Source organism: Sciurus vulgaris (assembly GCF_902686455.1).
Source record: "Sciurus vulgaris genome assembly, contig: HiC_scaffold_632_arrow_ctg1, whole genome shotgun sequence".
NCBI lineage: Eukaryota > Metazoa > Chordata > Mammalia > Rodentia > Sciuridae > Sciurus > Sciurus vulgaris.
Genome location: NW_027632957.1, coordinates 4011487 through 4032376, shown reverse-complemented (window position 1 = coordinate 4032376; position 20890 = coordinate 4011487). Strand labels below are relative to the sequence as shown.

Sequence of the window (20890 nt, the reverse complement as noted above, 5' to 3'; positions counted from 1 at the left end):
ACCCGGAATATCCTAGTCAGGAAATCATCCTAGGGCCCTAGCAACCACACCCAATGATGGCTGCTGAGAGCTCATGGTAGTGGAGCATGCAGTGAGCATGGTGGGTTAAGTGATCTATGATTTGGGACATTTCACACCCAATCATGTGGGTTTCTCATTTTTTCTGAGAGAGTTCATCCAGGTAACAGCTGAACCTGGCAAGTGGGTCTTCAAGATGAAGGTGGATGCATCTTTTGAAGGCTTATATGGTGTCCTGGGAGTCATTCACTCAGGATGTTGTATGGAGGATAGGATGGTGCTGACATGCCAGGAGAGATATTCTGTGCTCACTACAACTGCAAGGCCACACCTCCTTGGCTGCGGCCTTATAACTAAGCTGCACTCAGAAATTTACCAGCTGGGAAATTCCAGGACCACTTCAAATCACCTCGAGATGCAGAAATATCTGGCATCTCTGTTTTCACATGTGTTCTTTCTCTTGACCAGATTAGTGCCAGCCTGGCAAAAGACCCTTTGGAAAAGTTCCAGAAGTCCTGTTAGCAACCCCAGGAGGATGCTGAATACAAGCCAATGGATAATAGAAGAGCCTCCTGATGGCATGAGTAACAAAACAGCACATGGCATATTGTCAATATGGAAATTCCAATACTCAATATTTTAAAATGAACTGTGCTGAAAAGGGCTATGATGAAAAGCTTTCAAGATGAATATTCAAAGAGAGAGAACAAGGACATTTTGTTGGCACACTAAGCAGAATGCTGTTAGTGCTGAAAACCTACTTCAATGAAGAAACACTCTAAAACTATTCAGCCATCATTGTCTACCCTCAAAATCCAGACATGTCTTCAGTTTCAACATACTCTACAAATACAGGAAGTAGAACCTGCCAGTTTATTCTGTAAGCAATCATCATTACAGACCCTAATTCCCCTTGCAAGGACCTCAAAGACCTTGAAAATCGTGACTCTTTCTTGTTGCTCTCAAAGGACAGCTGATTATACATATACTGATTCATACTTTTTCTGGCACAGGAACCAGGAGAAAAAGTTTTCTTTTAAACACAGCATTACACCCATTAATTTCAATTAAAATGAGTTGAATATGGAATATGCAGCACTGAACCCAGCTCTCGAAATAATGACTGCACCTGAACATCACACCACACGTGTAAACAGAAACAGCTGTGTAAAATGCAAAAGTGAAGACCCAAAACTGAACATCAAAACAGGAGTGGTTCAAGAATATCCAAATGTGGGATCAGACTTACTGAGCAGAAAACTTGTACCACAGGCATTTGCAAATTGTCAAATGCTTTTTATTTCTTGACTGCTGCTATCCCTCACAAATCTTCAACTTGCCTGTTGTCTGTGGGTTCCTTCTTTCAGTATGAGCTCTTGCAGTTAATTTTTTCCCCCATTACCCTACCAATTCCAAACCAGTAATTCCCAGATCCATGGAAATCATGAGAAAAACATGCTTTTTTCTCTTCTACAGTGCATCTATTGAGGACTTCCATCAAAATTAGCAAGTGTTTCTACAAGTTCTCTGTTAATTTTGACACTGGAGCTCCAAAAATACTGGGAGAGTAGGTGAAAAATTTCCCCTTCCTCCTGACTGCTATCAGCACAAACTAACATGGATTCAGCACTATTTCCTACCACATTTCATCAAGTCATAAAAAAGACAATACAAAAGAAAGCTGACAAGGAAATCAGGACCAGGGGCAACTGTTCTTTGCCTTCATTTGTTGGTTTTTCAGTTGACCTTGTGTTTCACATGGCAAATGCTCTCATGTGGAAGTCAACTTCATTGGGAAGCTGGGAGTGTGTTCAAAAAGTGTCGAAATTGGCAAGCACCAGTGAGGTGTCAATTTGAATTTCGTGTCACTGTACCTGGTGTACATTGCCTATCAGGAGAATTTGGTGGAAAAAGGTGGACACAGCATACTCATGATTGAGATATAATGTCTGAATAATGAGAGTTGAAAGATGTGAAGGAACACGTACTCTGAAGCAATGCAGGTAACTGGTGATGCACTGCTCCCTTTGATTGCAACTCCAGACTGAAAGGAGTCAATGGATATTGCCTGTAGCTGAAAATGCTAGTTCTTGAAAAATGTTGATTCCATTGAGTAACAGAAGAAAAAGAAAATGATTGAAATGATAGAATGTTTGCACACACAGAAGTGTTTTTTCTTCTTTTTTTTTTTTTTTTCCAATTCCATGGTGCTGGGGTTTTGAACCCTGACCTTCCTTTTTGCAAAGCCATTGCACTATGGGATGTGCAATATCCTCAGCACAGAATGAGCTTCTTTAAGGTACATGACTTGATCCACTCAAGTTCTGTGTGTGTAGAGGTCTATGCAACAAGGAAATCTGGACAAAGCCAATCAATGACTAAGGAATTCTTAATTCTCTTTTTCACTACAATTTTGCAAATAAACATTTTGCATCTCAAGACCCACCGTCTAAGGGTGTGTCTTGAGAAAAAGAATTATCCTGTCTTTACTAAGGAGGAAATCAGTTGTAGCTGATCCTTGAGCAGAAAAAGATATCAGTGATTCATGGAGGACAGGGCATGAGGACAGGCAGGACTCTGGGGGCACTAGAGTATACTCACGTTGGTAGTATGAAAGGAGATGTTGCAGATTATTTGCCATTGCATCCCAAATCATTATTATCATAATCTGATGACACCCTCCTTGATCTTTTTCTTTTTTTTTTTTTTTACTTATCCTTTTTGATTTTTAATTTGCTAAATTCTACACAGCAGAGGGCTGTTCAAATGCACAAGCCAGTGCTGGTCCTGGATCTTGCCCTTCATCTCATGAAGGTGTGAGGTTCCGAAAGTTGTTTCTCCTGGGAAAAGCCTTCAATGAGGGAATGCCTCATCAACTTAGCCAGATGATGTCAGAAAAAATAAACAGGCAAAGGCAAGTGATGATAGCTTTCAGGGTATGGGTTGCCAGGAACCATATTTGCTGGCAGAAAGAAAACTTTCCTCATCCAATTTCAAACTTCCTTTCTGTATATTTGTAGCTTTCACTCTCAAGATTTGTTACAGTGAGAGAAGGGATGAAATTCATGTCCCTGATCTCTCAATGATTCAGTTGCATTCAGTTACATTCAGGACAATGCCTCACTTGGTTACCAGTGCTCCTGTGACATGGGAGCAAAAATGGAAGTTCTCCTCTATCCAGGTGGTAGGGGCAGGCATCAGGAATGTCAAGTGTGAATTGCGATGGGATTCCCGCCTCCCATTGGAGAAGAGTTGGATTCACTCCCCAGAGGGTTTTTCCAAGCCTTGAGCAACACAGTGTTTGAGGAGTGTCTAGCATGATTTGTCGCCCGCACCAAAGATTCTGCCTGAGGTCACGGAGGAAAGGCCTAACAGCAAGAATGCCTCAGGTTTTCCACAGCAACCAGAGAAGCTTCCCCTCCTGGCTGCTACAGATCAAGAAGCACCAGCTCAGTTGTGATGGCCAGAGGAAAGAAGACAGGAGTGAGTGCCAGGGAACTGAGGTTTTCCAAAAGTGATTCTAACCTCTTTAGCCAGGAGAATATAGCCCCGTGGTCAGTTGAACCCTCCAGAACCAGTCAGGACAAGGAATTCCTCTGAATCCTGACAGCTCACACTAAACTTCAGGTCCACTAGGTGTCCCAGCACTCATTTGGCCACACCAAGCAACATGATAGCAGGCAGTTATCCTGCACTAGGTGTAGTGGGCCTCTTGGGTGGAGGTGCTTAGGGACACGTGGATCTGCATGCTGATAACTAGCTTCTGTGCTATATCTTTCCAAACCCTCTCTTCCAGGACTGGGGACACCCAGAATATCCTACTAAGGAAACTGGCCTAGGGCCCTAGCAACCAAACCAAATGATGGCTGAAGAAAGCACATGGAATTGAAGCTGCAGTGAGCATGGTGTGTTAATTGATCTGTGATTTGGGGCATTTCACACCCAATCATGTGGGTTGTTTCTTTATCCCACAAAATTTCAGCCAGGTGACAGCTGAAACCTTGGAGGTGGGTCTTGAAGGTGAAGCTGATGATTCTTCTGAAGGCTTATATGGTGTCCTGGGAGTCATTCACTCAGGATGTTGTATGGAGGATAGGATGGTGCTGACATGCCAGGAGATATTCTGTGCTTACTACATCTGCAAGGTCACACCTCCTTGGCTGTGGCCTTACAACTAAACTGCACTCAGAAATTTGCATGTTGGGAAATTCCAGGGACAACTCAACTCACATACAGATGCAGAAATTACTGGCCTCTCTGTTCACACATGTGTTCTTTCTCTTGACAAGAGTAGTGCCAGCCTGGCACAAGGCCCTGTGGAAAATTTCCACCAGTCCTCTTAGCAGCCCCAGGAGGATGCTGACTACAAGCCAGTGAATGATAGAAGAACCTGTTGATAACATGGGTAACACAGCATCAATTGGCATAACTCAAGATTGGAGCATGCACCGTGCTAAAAGGGCTATGATGAAAAGCTTCCAAGATGAATATTCAAAGAGGGCGAACAAAGACATTTTGTTGGCACCCAAAGCAGAAGGCTGTTGGTGCTGAAAGCCTAATTCAATGAAGAGTCATTCTAAATCTATTCAGCCATCATTGTCCATCCTCAAATTCCACGACATGTCTTCAGGTTCAGCCTACTCTACAAATACAAGAAGTTGTAATAGCCAGTTCATTGTGTAAGCAACCATCATTACAGACCCTAATTCCCCTTGCAAGGACCTCAAAGCCCTTGCAAACTTGTGACTCTTTCTTGTTGCTCATTATACATATGCTGTTTCATAGGTTTTTTTCTGCCACAGGAACCATGAGAAAAGGCTTTTTTTAAAACACAGCACTTATACCCATGAACTACAATTTAAATGAGTTGAATTTCGAATATGCAGCACTGAAGACAGCTCTGGAAAAAAAGACTGCACCACATCACCAATGTAAACAGAAACAGCTGTGCAAAATGCAAAAGTGAAGATCGAAAACTGAACATCAAAACAGGCCTGGTTGAAGAATATTCGAATGTGGGATTGGACTTACTAAGCAGGAAACTGCTACCACAGGCATTTGCAAATGTCAAATCCTTTTTATTTTTTTACTTTCTACTACCACCACCCATCTTCAATTTGCCTAATGTCTCTGTGTTTCTTATTTCGTTGTGAGCCCTTGCAATGAATGCTTTTTTTTCCCCCGTTACCCTACAAATCACAATCAGTTATTCCCAGATCTGTGGAAAACATCAGAACAACATATGATTTTTTCTCTTCTAAAGTGCATCTATTGAGGACATTCATCAAATTTAGCAAGAGTCTCTACAAGTGCTCTGTTCCTTTTGACACTGGAGCTGCAAAGAGAGTGGAGAGTAGGTGTTAAATTCCCCCTTTCTCTTGAGTGCTATCAGCACAAACTAATGAGGATTCAGCCCCAAATCCTACCATTTTTCATTAAGTCATAAGCAAGCAAATTCAAAATAAAACTGACTAGGAAATTAGAACCAGTGGTGGTTGTCTTTTGTCTTCACTTGTTGGTTTTTCTTTGTGGTTCACATGGCAAATGCTTCAGGTGTGGAAGTCCCCTTCACTGGCAGTCTGGGAGTTTGTCCAAAAAGCTTCAAAATTTGCAAGGGCCAGAGAGGAGTCCATTTGAATTTTGGGGAGCTGTAACCTGATGTATATTGTATATTAGGAGAATTTGATGGAAATAGATGGTCATAGCATCATCATGATTGAAATGTAACATCTGAACAAATTTGAATTGAAAGTTGTGAAGGAACACGGACTCTGAAGCAATGCAGGTGACTGGGGAAGCACTGCTTCCTTTGACTGCAGCTCCAAGCTGTTAGGAGTCAATGGGTATTGTTTGCAGGTGAAACTGCTAGTTCTTGAAAAGGATTGATTCTATTGAGTAACAAAGGAGAACAAGAAAACAATTGAGAGGATAGAAGGTTTGCACTTTCAGAATTGTTTCTTCTTGTTTTCTTTCCAACAATGTGGTGCTGGCGATTTGAATACTGGCCTTCCTGATAGCAAAGTCAGTGCCCTACAGGATGGGCTATATCATCCGCACAAGAAGAGCTCCTTTAATTTACATGACTTGATCCACTTAGATTCTGTGTCTGTGAAGGTCTATGCAAGAAAGAAACCTAGACATAGCCAATCAATGAATAACGAGTTCTTAAATCTCCTTAGCACAACAATTTGCAAATAACCTTTTTTGCATCTCAAGACCCACAGTTTAGGTGTGTGTCCAGAGGGAAAGAATTATCCCATATTTACCTAAGGAGGCAACCAGTTGTAGCTGATCCCTGAACAGAAAATGATATCAGTGATCCATGGAGCACAGGGCAAGAGGAGAGGCCAGACTTGTGAATATTAAAATATGCTCAGGTTGTTAGTATGAAAGGAGATTTTGTGGATCACTCACCATTGCATTCCCAGATATTATATTCACAATCTACTGACATCTTCCTAGTTCCTTTTTTTTTTTTCTCCTTTTCCTTTTGACATTTTACTTTGCAAAATTCTATGCAGCAGAGTGGTGTTCAGAATTCACAAGCCAGTGCTGGTTCTGCATCTTGCCTATATTCTCAAGAAGGTGTAAGGAACAGGAAGAAGAGTCTACTAGGAAAGGCGAGTTGCCTTCAATGAGGGAATGCCTCATCAACTTAGCCAGATGATGTCAGTAAATATTAACAGGCAGAGGCAAGTGGTGATTGGCTCTCAGGGTCTAGGTTCCTAGGACCCAAGTTTGCTGGCAGAAAGGAAACACTTCTCATCCAATTTGAACCTTCCTCTTGGTATGTTTGTAGCTCTCACTCTTCAAGAATTTTTACAGTTAGAAATGTGGTGAAGTTCATATCCCTGATCTCTCAATGATTCAGCTGCATTCAGTTACATTCAGGAAAACACTTCACTTGGTTACCAGTGATCCTGTGACATGAAAGCAAAAATGAAAGAGCTCCTCTATCCAGGGGGAATGGGCAGGCATCAGGAAGGTAGGGTGTGAATGACTGGTGGATTACAGGCTCCGATAGGAGAACTGTCAAAGCCTGTGGCAACAATTGCACAGGTATTTATCCAAGGTGGACTGGGAATAAACTACTTTTCCTATATTCACTAATTTATAGAGGAAAAGAGACTTTGAGAAAAAGAGATGCTTTTCTTATAGAAAGAGAGACTTTGCTTAGAGGAAGTTTTAGAGAAAGAAAGGCTTCTATGCTTATCAGAGATCTATTTCTTATAGTTCTGTTGCTTCTTCTTAGAGGTGTGTCCCACATCCTGTGAACTAGGTGCTCTCTATCTGAGGGCTAGCTGCTTTTTTCTAGCTGCTTCTTTTCTCTGCTAGCTGCTGCTTTTTGGCTTGCCGCTTCTTTCTCTTGCTCTCCATCTACTGCCCACTTATATTCCCTCCAGGAGATGGAGGGCAGGGCCATGCCATTTGAGATCAGGTGAGAAGCCAGCTACCCTCTCACAGCAAAGGTCAAAATGAGCAGGCCTGAGCAGGAGCACTTGGGAACACCTGTGCATGCCTTCTGTTCATGGACTTAATTGAATATGGCCAATGACAAATCACCTGGGTGTGCTTATGTTAATCAACCTCCTCACGCCCGATGTGATCAAAACAACCTCTGACTCGCCACCAGGCACCATCCCGGTGCACCCCACATGGCACAGCCCCCAACAGAGAACAGTGGGATTCACACCCCAGAGTATTTCTCCAAGCTTTGAGCAACACAGAGTTTGAGGAGTGGCTAATGTGATCCTGCGCACACACCACACTGCATAGTGCACCTGGGGTCACAGAGGAAAGGCCTGAGAGCATGATGGTGTCCGGGTTCCCAAGGCAACCATAGAAGCTTCTGCTCCTTGCTGCTATAGACCAAGAGGGAAAACAAGCTCCTGCTCAGTTGTGATGGTAAGAGGAAAGAAGATAGGAGTGAGTGTCAGGGAATTGAGGTTTTCCAAAATTGATTCTAATCCATTCAGCCATAGGAGCAAAGCCCCATGGTCCATGGATTCCTCCAGGAGCAGGTAAAACAAGGAACTCCTCTGAGCCTGAAAGCTCACATTAAACTTCAGGTACACTAGGTGTCGGTGCACTCGTTTTCCCACACCTGTCAACATGACAGCAGACAGTTATCTGGCAAAACTTCCAGTGGGACTGATTGAGTGGATGTATTTGGAACACGTGAATCACCAAGTTGAGCAACGACTACAGTGTTATTACCTTTCTATCCCACTTGGCCAGGACTGGGCACACTTGGAATATCCTACTCAGGAAACTAGCCTAGGGCCCTAGCAACCACACCAAATGATGGTTGGTGAGAGCTCATGGCAGTGAGCCTGCAGCGAGCATGGTGGGATAAGTGATCTATGATTTGGAACACTTCACATCCAATCTTGCTTGTGTCTCCTTTTTCCAAGAAAGTTCAGCCAGATGACAGCTGGAACCTTGGAAGAGGGTCTTCTAGTTGGAGAAGGATGCATCTTCTGAAGGCTTATGTGGTGTATTGGGGAGTCATTCCCTCAGGATATTTTATGGAGGATAGGATGGTGCTGACATGCCAGGAGAGATATTCTATGCTCACTAAAGTTGCAAGGCATCACCTCCTTGACTGTGGACTTATAACTAATCTGTACTCAGAAATTTATTATATCCTGGGAAATTCCAGGGCCACCTCAAGTCATCTCAAGATACAGAAATATCTGACCACTCTGTGTTCACACATGTGCTCTTTCTCTTGACCACACTAGTGCCAGTCTGGCCCAAGGACCTGTGGAAAATTTCCACCAGTCCTCTTAGCAGTTCCAGGAGGATGCTGATTACAAGCCAGTGGTTGATCAAAGAGCCTGCTGAAATCATGCGTAACACAACATCACATGGCATAACTGCAGACAGGAACATGCTCCATGATGAAAGGACTATGATGAAAAGCTTCCAAGATGAATATTCAAAGAGAGAGAGAGCAAGGACATTTTGTTGGCTCCAAAAGCAGAAGGCTGTGGGTGCTGAAAGCCTAGTTTAATGAAGAGATATTCTAAAACTCTTCACCCAACATCATCCACACTCATATTCCATGACATATCTTCAGGTTCAACATTCTCTACAAATACAGGAAGTAGTACTTGCCAGTTCATTGTGTAAGCAACCATCATTGCAGACCCTAATCCCTCTGGAAGGCCCTCAAACCCTTGCAAATTCGTGGCTCTTTCTTATTACTCTCAAGGGACAGCTGATTATACATATGCTGATTCATACTTTTTCTGCCACAGGAACCATGAGAAAAGGCTTTCTTTAAACACAGCACTTACACCCATGAACTACAATTTAAATGATTTGAATTTGGAATATGGAGCACTCAACTCTGCTCTGGAAATAAAGACTGCACCACAGCATCACAAATGTAAACAGAAACAGCTGTGCAAAATGCAAAATTGAAGACCCAAAACTAAACATCAAAACAGGAGTTTTTCAAGAATATCTGAATGTGGAATCAGACTTACTGAGCAGGAAACTTGTACCACACGCATTTGCAAATTGTCAAATGTTTTTTTATTTTTTGACTTGCTACTACCCACCACCAATCTTCAACTTGCCTAATGTCTCTGGGTTCCTTCTTTTGGTGTGAACCCTTGCAATAAATCTTTTTTATATCCCCTTACCCTACAAATCACAATACAGTAATTCCCAGATCCGTGGTAAAAATTAGAACAACATGCTTTTTTCTCTTCTACAGTGCATCTATTGAGGACATTCAACAAATTTAGCAAGAGTATCTACATGTGCTCAGATCCTTTTGATACTGGAGCTCCAAAGATACTGGAAGGGTAGGTATTAAATCCCCTCATTCTCCTGCGTGCTATCAGCACAAAGTAATAGGGATTCAGCCCCAAGTACTACCATTTTTCTTCAAGTCATAGCAAGCCAATACAAAATAAAACTGACTAAGAAATCAGAACCAGGGGCAGCTGTCTTTTGTCTTCACTTGTTTGTTTTTCAGTTGACTTTGTGGTTCACATGGCAAATGCTCAGGTGTGGAAATCCCCTTCATTGGAAGTCAGGGAGTGTGTCCAATAAGTCTCGAATTTTGAAAGCTCCACTGAGTTGTCAATTTGAATTTTGTGGCACTGCAACCTGATGAACATTGTCTATCAGGAGAATTTGCTGAAAATAGATGGTCATAGCATCATAATGATTGAGACGTAACATCTGAACAAATGAGAGTTGAAAGATGTAAAGGAGCACATACACTGAAGCAATGCAGGTGACTGGGGATGCATTGCTCCCTTTGAGTACAGATCTAGGTTGAAAGGAGTCAATGTATATTGCTTACAGATGAAACAGCTAGTTCTTGAAAAGGGTTAATCCAGTAAGTAATAAAAGAGAACAAGAAAACGATTGAGAGGATAGAAGTTTTGCACTCTCAGAATTGTTTCTTCTTGTTTTCTTTCCAACCACATGGTGCTGGGGATTTGAACTGCAGCATTTCCGTTTACAAAGTCAGTGCCCTACAGGATGGGCTATATCATCAGGCCAGGAAGAGCTCCTTTAAGTTAGCTGACTTGATCCACTCAGGTTCTGTGTTTGTGAAGGTCTGTACAAGAAGGGAAACTAGACTAAGTGAATCACTGACTAAGGAATTCTTAATTCTCCTTTTCACAAAAATCTTGGAAATCAACTTTTTTGCATCTCAAGACCACAATCTAGGTTTGTGTCCAGAGGGAAAGAATTATACCATCTTTACTTAAGGAGGACACCTCTTGTAGCTGATCTCTGAGCAGAAAATGATATCAGAGATCCATGGAGGACACGGCAAGAGGAAAGGCCAGTCTATGTGCATATTAGAATATGCTCAGGTTGTTAGTATGAACGGAGATTTTGCAGATCATTCACCATTGCATCTCCAGACATTACATTCACAATCTACTGACACCTTTCTTGATCCTTTTTTTGTACTTTTCCTTTTGCCATTTTGTTTTTCAAAATTCTAGCCAGCAGAGTGCTGTTCAAAATGCAAAAGCCAGTGCTGATTCTGGATCTTGCCAAAGCTCTCAAGAAGATGTGAAGTACAGGAAGATGTTTCTCCTGGGAAAGTCCATTTGGCTTCAATGAGGGAATGCCTCATTAAATTAGGAAGATGATCTCAGGAAATATTGACAGGCAGAGGCATGTGGTCATGGCTCTCGGGTCTGGGTTCCCAGGAACCATATTTGCTGGCAGAAAGGAAATATTTCTCATCCAATTTCAATCTTCCTCTTGGTATATTTGTAGCTTTCACTCTCAAGATGTTTTCACAGTTAGAAAAGTGGTAAAGTTCATATCCCTGAACTCTCAATGATTCAGTTGCACTCAGTTACAATCAGAACAATGTCTCACATGGTTACCAATGCTCCTGTGATATGAGAGCAAAAATGAAAGAGCCTCTCTAGCCAGGTGAAATGGGCAGGCATATCTGGTGTGAATGGTTAGGGGATTCCAGGATCCAATTGGAGAACAGTTGGATTCACTCCCCAGAAGGTTTCTCCAAACCTTGAGCAACACAGAGTTTGAGGAGTGGCTATTGTGAACTGGCACACACATGGCAGATTCCATGTGAGGTCAAAGAGGAAAGGCCTGACAACACAATGACATCAGGGTTCCCATGGCAACCAGAGAAGTTTCCACTCCTGGTGGCTTCAGACCAAGAGGGAAAACAAGCACGAGATTAGTTGTGATGATCAGAGGAAAGGATACAGCAGCAAGTGCCAGGGAACTGAGGTTTTCCAAACTTGATACTAACCTCTTTAGCCAAAGGAGCACCGTCCCATGGTCTGTGATTCCCTGAGGACCAGGCAGGACAAGGAACTCCTCTGAAGCCTGACAGCTCACACTAAACTTCAGGACCTCTAGGTGTCGCTGCACTCAATTTCCTGCACCGGGTAACATGACAGAGGGAGTTATCTGGCAAACTTTCTTGTGGGCCTGGGTGTGTGGATGTGCTTAGGGACATGTGGATCACCAAGATGAGCAATGACTCCAACAGTATTTCCTTTCTTACCTGCTCCTCCAGTACTTTGCACATCCAGAATATCCTAGTCAGGAAACTATTCTAGGGCCCTAGCAACAACATGGAATATTGGCTGGTGAGAGCTCATGCAAGTGGAGCATACAGTGAGCATGGTGTGTTAAGTGATCTATGATTTGGGACACTTCACATCCATGCTTGCGGGTGACTCCCTTTTGCCAAGGAAGTTTAGCCAGGTGACAGCTCAAATCTGGAAAGTGGGTCATCTATGTCACACCTCCTTGGCTGTGGCCTTACAACTATGCTGCACTCAGAAATTTACAAGCTGGGAAATTCCAGGACCACCTCAACTCACCTCAAGATACAGAAATATCTGGCCTGTCTGTGTTCACACATGTGTTCTTTCTCTTGACCAGACTAGTGCCTGCCTGGCCCAAGGCCCTGTGGAAAATTTCCACCAGTACTCTTAGCAGCCCCAGGAGGAAGCCGACTACAAGTCAGTGGATGATAGAAGAACCTCCTGATGGCATGGGTAACACATCATTACATGGAATAACTCCAGTTTGGAACTTGAACAATGCTGATAGGACTATGATGAAAAGCTATCAATATGAATATTCAAAGAGAGAGAGCAAGGACATTTTGTTGGCTCCAAAAGCAGAAGGCTGTTGGTGCTGAAAGCCTACTTCAATGAAGAGACATTTTTAAACTATTGAACCATCATCATTCACCCTCACATTCCATGACAAATCTTCAGGTTCAATGTTCTCTACAAATACAGGAGGTAGAACTTACCAGTTCATTCTGTAAGCAACCATCATTACAGACCCTAATTCCCTTTGCAAGCACCTCAAAGACTTTGAAAAGTTGTGGCTCTTTCTTGTTGCTCTCAAGGAACAGCTGATTATAGATATGCTGACTCATACTTTTTCTGCCACAGGAACCATGAAAAAAGACTTTCTTTGAAACACAGCATTTACACACATGTACTACAATTTAAATGAGTTGAATTTGAAATATGCAGCACTTAACTCTGCTCTGGCAATAAAGTCTGCACCACAGCATCACAAATGTAAACAGAAACAGCTGTGCAAAACGCAAAAGTGAAGACCCAAAACTGAACATCAAATCAAGAGTGGTTCAAGAATATCTGAATGTGGGATCAGACATACTGTTCAGGAAACTTGTACCACAAGCATTTGCAAACTGTCAAATGCTTTTTATTTCTTGACCTGCTGCTACCCACCACCAATCTTCAACTTGCCTTGTGTCTCTTGGTTCCTTCTTTCAGTGTGAGCACTTGCAATGAATTTTTTTCCCTGTTACCCTACGAATCACCGTCCAGTAATTCCCAGATCTCCAGTAAATATGAGAAAAACATATGCATTTTTCTCTTCTACAATGCATCAATTTAGGATGTCTCTCAAAAGTAGCAAGAGTCTCTACAAGTGCTCTGTTAATTTTGACAGTGCAGCTCCAAAGATAGTGGGAGAGTAGGTGTTAAATTCCCCCTTACTCCTCAATGCTATCAGCATGAACTAACAGGGATTCAGTCCCAAACCCAACCGTTTTTCATCCAGTCATAAGCAAGCCAATGCAAAGTAAAACTTACTAGGAAATCAGGACCTGAATCATCTGTCTTTTGTCTTCACTTGTTGGTTTTCAGTTGACCCTTTGGTTTACATGACAAATGCTCTGGGATGGAAGTCCTCTTCATTGGCATTCTGGGAGTGTGTGCAAAAAGCCTCGAAATTGGAAAGTGCCACTGAGGTGTCAATTTGAATTTCGTGGCACTGCAACCTTATGTACGTTGCCTATCAGGAGAATTTTCTGGAAATAAATTGTTTTGACATACTCATGAGATGTAACTTCTGAACAAATGAGAGTTGAAAGATGTGAAGGAACATGGACTCTGAAGCAATGCAGGAGACATAGGATGCACTGCTCCCTTTGAGTGCAGCTCTAGGCTGAAAGGAGTCAATAGAAAATGCTTGCAGGTGAAACTGCTAGTTCTTGAAAATGGTTGATTTTGTTGAGTAACAGAGGAGAACAAGAAAACGATTGAGAGGATAGAAGGTGTGCACTCTCCAGAAGTGTTTGCACTTGTTTTGTTTCCAACCCCATGGTACTGGGGATTTGAACCCCAGCCTTTCTTTTTTGAAACCAATGCCCTACAGGATTGGCTATATCATCAGCACAGGAAGAGCTCCTTTATGTTACATGACTTGATCCATGCAGGTTCTGTGTCTGTGAAGGATTATGCAAGAAGGAAACCTAGACAAAACCAATCAATGACTAAGGAATTCTTAACTCCCCTGTTAACAATAACCTTGCAAATAACCTTTTTTGTATCTCAAAACCCACAGTCTACGTGTATGTCCTGAGAGAAAGAATTACCTAGTCTTTACTTAAGGAGGCAACCAGTTGTAGCTGATCCCTGAGTAGAAGTTGATATCAGTGATCCATGGAGGAAAGGGCAAGAGGAGAGGCTGGACTATTTGTGTATTAGAATACATTCAGGTTGTTAGAATAAAAGGAGATTTTGAGGATCGTTCGCCATTGCATTCCCAGACATTACATTCACAATCTACTGATATGTTCCTTGATCCTTTTTTTTTTTTTTCTATTTTCCTTTTGGCATGTTACTTTGCAAAATTCTACCCAACAGAGTGGTGTTCAAAATGCACAAGCCTGTGCTAGTTCTGGATCTTGACTATCATCTCAAGAAGGTATGAGGTCCAGGAAGATGTTTCTCCTGGGAAAGCCCAGTTGCTTCAAAGAGGGAATGCCTCATCAACTTAGCCAGATGATGTCAGGAAATATTAACAGGCAGAGGCAAGTGGTGATCACTCTTGGGGTGTGGGTACACAGGACCCATATTTCCTGGCATAACGGAAACATTTTCCATCCAATTTCAATCTTCCTCATGGTATGTTTGTAGCTTTCACTCTCAAGATATTTTAGAGTTAGAAATGTGGTGAATTCATATCTCTGAACTCTCAATGACTCAGTTGGACTCAGTTACAATAGAGACAATGGTTCACTTGGTTACCAGTGCTCCTGTGACATGAGAGCAAATATGAAAGAGCTCCTCTAGCCAGGTGGGATGGGCAGGCAAGGGAATTTCTGGTGTGAATGGCTAGGGGATCCCAGACTCCAATTGGAGAACAGTTGGATTCACTCCCCAGCATTTTTCTTTAAGCCTCAAGCAACATAGAGTTTGAGGAGTGGCTAGCTTGATCTGGCGACCTCACCACAGATTCCAACTGAGTTCACAGATGAAAGGCTGACAGCACTATGGTGTCAGGGTTTCCATGGCAACCAGAGAAGCTTCCACTCCTGGCTGCTTCAGACCAAAAGGGAAAACAAGCACCAACTCAGTTGTGATGGTCAGAAGAAAGATGACAGTTGGGAGTGCCAGGGAACTGAGATTTTCCAAAATTGATTCTAACCTCTTCAGCCAAAGGAGCACAGTCCCGTGGTCCGTGCATTCCTCCAGGACCAGGTAAATTAAGGAACTCCTCTGAAGACTGACAGCTCACACTAAACATTATGTCCAAAAGGTGTCACTGCACTTGTTTTCCCCACACATGGCAACATGACAGTAGGCAGTTATCCAGCAACAGTTCCAGTAGGCCTGATTGGGTGGAAGTGGTTAGGGACATGTGTATCACCAAGCTGAGCACTGACTCCAGTGCTATTTCCTTTCTAACCTGCTCCTCCAGTGCTGGGAACACCCACAATATTCTAGTCAGGAAACTAGCCGAGGGCCCTAACAACCACACCAAATGAAGGCTGGTGAGAGCTCATGGCAGTAGAGCATGCAGTGAACATGTTGGGTTAAGTGATGTATTATTTGGGACACTTCATATTCAATCATGCGTTTGGATTCTTTTTCCCAAGAAAGTTCAGCCAGATGAGAGCTGGAACCTGGTAATTGGGTTTTCTAGGTGAAGGTAGATGCATCTTCTGAAGCTTCATATGGTGCTGGGGGAGTCATTCACTCAGGATGTTGTACAGAGGATAGGATGGTGCAGACATGCCAGTAGAGATATTCTGTGCTCACTACATCTTCAAGGTCACACCTCCTTGGCTGTGGCCTTAAAACTAAGCTGCACTCAGAAATTTACATTCTGGGAAATTCCAGGGTCACCTGAAGTCACCTAGAGATGCAAAATGTTTGGCCACTCTGTGTTCACACATGTGTTCATTCTCTTGACCAGACTAGTGCCTGCCTGACCTAAGGTCCTATGGAAAATTTCCACCAGTCCTCTTAGCAGCCCCAAGAGGAAGCTGACTATAAGCCAGCGGATGATAGAAGAGCCTGCTGATGGCATGGGTAACAGAGCATCACATTTCATAAATCCAGATTGGATATTGAAGCATGCTGAAAGGGCTATGATGAAAAGCTTCCAAGATAAATATTCAAAGAAAGAAAAGGTACATTTTGTTTACTCCCAAAGCAGAAGGCTGTTGGTGCTGAAACCCTACTTCAATGAAGAGACATTCTTAAACTATTGAACCATCATCATCAATCCTCACATTCCACGAGAAGTCTTCAGGTTCAACATTCACTACAAATACAGGAGGTAGTACTTGCCAGTTCATTCTGTAAGCAACCATCATTACAGACTGTATTTCCCCTTGCAAGAACCTCAAAGACCTTGAAAAGTTGTGGCTCTTTCTTCTTGCTCTCAAGGGAGAGCTGATTATAGATATGCTGATTCATACTTTTTCTGCCACAGGAACCATGAGATAAACTTTCTTTAAAACAAAGCATTAATACCCATGTACTACAATTTAAACGATTTGAATTTGGAATATGTAGCACTCAACTCCGCTCTGGAAATAAAGACTGCACCACAGCATGACAAATGTAAACAGAAACAGCTATGCAAATGGCAAAAGTGAAGACAAAAAAAACTGAACATCCAAACAGGAATGGTTCAATAATTTTGAATGTGTGATGAGACTTAATGAGCAGAATTCTTGTACCACAGGCATTTGCAAATTGTCAAATGCTTATTTCTTGACTTACTGCTTCCCACCACTAATTTTCAAATGGCCTAATGTGTCTGGGTTCCTCCTTTTGGTATGAACCCCTCCAATGATATTTTTTCCCTGTTACCCTAGAAATCACAATCCATTAATTCCCAGATGCATGGTAAACATGAGAACAACATATGCTTTTTTCTCTTCTACAATGCATCTATTGAGGACATCCATCAAATTTAGCAAGAGTCTCCACAAGTGCTCCATTACTTTTGACACTGAATCTCCAAAGATAGTGGGAGAGTAGGTGTTAAATTCCCCCTTTCTCCTGAACACTATCAGCACAAACTAAAAGTGATTCAGCCCCAAATCCTACCATTTTTCATCAAATCATATGCAAGCCAATACAAAATAAAACTTACTAGGAAATCAGGACCAGGGGTGACTGTCTTTGGTCTTCACTTGTTGGTTTTTCAGTTGACTTGTGGTTCACATTGCAAATGCTGTGGTGTGGAAGTTTTCTTCCTTGGCAGTCTGGGGGTGTGTCGCAAAACCCTTGAAATTTGAAAGGGCCAGTGAGGTGTCAATTTGAATTCTGTACCAGTGCAACCTGATGTACATTTTCTATGAGGAAAATCTGCTGGAATTAAAAGGTCATAGCCTACTCTTGAGTGAAATGTAACATCTGAACTAATGAGAGTTGAAAGATGTGAAGGAAAATGTATTGTATAGCAATGCAGGTGACTGGGGATGCACTGCTCCCTTTGATTGCACCTCCAGGCTGGAAGGAGTCAATGCATAATGCTTGCAGGTGAAACTGCTACTTCTCAAAAAGGGTTGATTCCATTGAGTAATAGAGGAGAAGAGGAAAACGATTGAGAGGATGGAAGGTTGCACTCTCAGAAATGTTTTTCTTTTTTGCTTTCCAACTTTATGGTTCCGGGGATATGAACCTCAGCCTTTCCGTTTGCAAAACCAATGCCCTACTGAATGGGCTATATCAACAGCACAGGAAGAGCTCCTTTAAGTTACATGACTTGATCCATGCAGGTTCTGTGTCTGTGAAGGTCTATGCAAGAAATAAACCTAGACATAGCTAATCAATGACTAAGGAATTCTTAATTCCCTGTTAACAACAATCTTACAAATAACCTTTTTTTGTTCTCAAGACCCACATTCTAGGTGTGTGTACTGACGGAAAGATTTACCTAGACTTTACTTAAGGAGAAAACTGATTGTAGCTGATCCCTGAACAGAACATGATATCAGTGATCCATGGAGGACAGGGCAAGAGGAGAGCCCGGACTATGTGCATATTAGAATATACTCAGCTTGTTAGTATGAAAGGAGATTTTTTCGGATCATTCACCATTGCATCCCCAGACATTACATTCACAATATGCTGACGTTTTCCTTGATCTTTTTCAATTTCAATCTCCCTCATGATATGTTTGTAACTTTCACTCTCAAGATTTGTTACAGTTAGAAATGTGGCAAAATTCATATCTCTGATCTCTCAATGATTCCCTTGCACTCAGTTATGACCAGGACAATGCCTCACTTGGTTACCAGTGCTGCTGTGACATAAGAGCAAAAATGAAAGAGCTCCTCTATCCTGGGGAATAGGCAGGCATGGGGAATGTCAGGTGGGAATGGCTAGGGGATTCCAGGCTCTGATTAGTGAACAGTTGGATTCACTCCCCAGTGGGTTTCTCCAAGCCTCGAGCAACACAGAGTTTGAGGAGTGGCTCGCTTGATCTGGCACCCTCACCGCAGATTCCAAGTGAGTTCACAGATGAAAGGCTGACAGCATGATGGCGTCAGGGTTCCCATGGCAACCAGAGAAGCTTCCACTCCTGGCTGCTTCAGATCAAGAGGGAAAACAAGCACCAGCTCAGTTGTGAGGGTAAGAGGAAAGAAGACAGGAGCAAGTGCCAAGGAACTGAGGTTTTCCAAAATTGATTCTAACCTCTTCGGCCAAAAGAGCACAATCCCATGGTCCATGGATCTCTCCAGGATCAGGCAGGACAAGGAACTCCTCTGATGCCTGCCATCTCACACTAAACTTCAGGTCCACTATGTGTCACTGCACTAGTTTTCCCGCACCTGGCAACATGACAGCAGGCACTTTTCCCGCAAAAATTCCAGTGGGCCTGGTTGGGTGGATGTGCTTAGAGACACGTGGATCACCAAGATGAGGCCTGACTCTAGCACTAATTCCTTTCTATCCTGCTCCTCCAGAGGCTGGGCACACCCAGAATATCCTAGGCAGGAAACTAGCCTAGGGCCCTAGTAACCACACTGAATGATGGCTGGTGAGATCTCATGGCAGTGGAGCATGCAGTGAGCAAGGTGGATTAAGTGATCTATGACTTGGGACACTTCCCATCGAATCATTCTGGTGGATCCAAGAACGTTCAGCCAGGTGACAGCTGGAACCTGGGTAGTGGGTCTTCTATTTGAACTTGGATGCATCTTCTGAAGGCTTATGTGGTGTGTTGAAAAGTCATTCCCTCAGGATATTGTACAGAAGATAGGATGGTGCTGACATGTCAGGAGAGATATTATGTGGTCACTACACCTACAAGGGCACATCTCTTTGGCTGTGGCCTTTCAAATAAGCTGCACTCAGAAACTTGCATGTTGTGAAATTCCAGGACCACCTCAACTCACCTCAAGTTGCAGAAATATCTGGCCACTCTGTGTTCACACATGTGTTCTTTCTCTTGACAATTCTAGTGCCTGCCTAGCCCAAGGCCCTGTGGAAAATTTCCACCAGTCCTCTTAGCAGCCCCAGGAGGATGCTGACTACAAGCCAGTGGATGATAGAAGAACCTGCTGATGGCATGGGTAACAGAGCATCACATTTCATAAATCCAGATTGGATATTGAAGCATGCTGAAAGGGCTATGATGAAAAGCTTCCAAGATAAATATTCAAAGAAAGAAAAGGTACATTTTGTTTACTCCCAAAGCAGAAGGCTGTTGGTGCTGAAACCCTACTTCAATGAAGAGACATTCTTAAACTATTGAACCATCATCATCAATCCTCACATTCCACGAGAAGTCTTCAGGTTCAACATTCACTACAAATACAGGAGGTAGTACTTGCCAGTTCATTCTGTAAGCAACCATCATTACAGACTGTATTTCCCCTTGCAAGAACCTCAAAGACCTTGAAAAGTTGTGGCTCTTTCTTCTTGCTCTCAAGGGAGAGCTGATTATAGATATGCTGATTCATACTTTTTCTGCCACAGGAACCATGAGATAAACTTTCTTTAAAACAAAGCATTAATACCCATGTACTACAATTTAAACGATTTGAATTTGGAATATGTAGCACTCAACTCCGCTCTGGAAATAAAGACTGCACCACAGCATGACAAATGTAAACAGAAACAGCTATGCAAATGGCAAAAGTGAAGACAAAAAAAACTGAACATCCAAACAGGAATGGTTCAATAATTTTGAATGTGTGATGAGACTTAATGAGCAGAATTCTTGTACCACAGGCATTTGCAAATTGTCAAATGCTTATTTCTTGACTTACTGCTTCCCACCACTAATTTTCAAATGGCCTAATGTGTCTGGGTTCCTCCTTTTGGTATGAACCCCTCCAATGATATTTTTTCCCTGTTACCCTAGAAATCACAATCCATTAATTCCCAGATGCATGGTAAACATGAGAACAACATATGCTTTTTTCTCTTCTACAATGCATCTATTGAGGACATCCATCAAATTTAGCAAGAGTCTCCACAAGTGCTCCATTACTTTTGACACTGAATCTCCAAAGATAGTGGGAGAGTAGGTGTTAAATTCCCCCTTTCTCCTGAACACTATCAGCACAAACTAAAAGTGATTCAGCCCCAAATCCTACCATTTT

General features: G+C 42.5%; 1 long non-coding RNA gene across 1 annotated transcript in view; it reads right to left on the bottom strand.

Moving 5' to 3' along the window:
* LOC306652077 overlaps positions 1–20890 on the bottom strand; it is a 126467-nt gene that overhangs the window by 28338 nt on the left and 77239 nt on the right. The window lies entirely within an intron of this gene.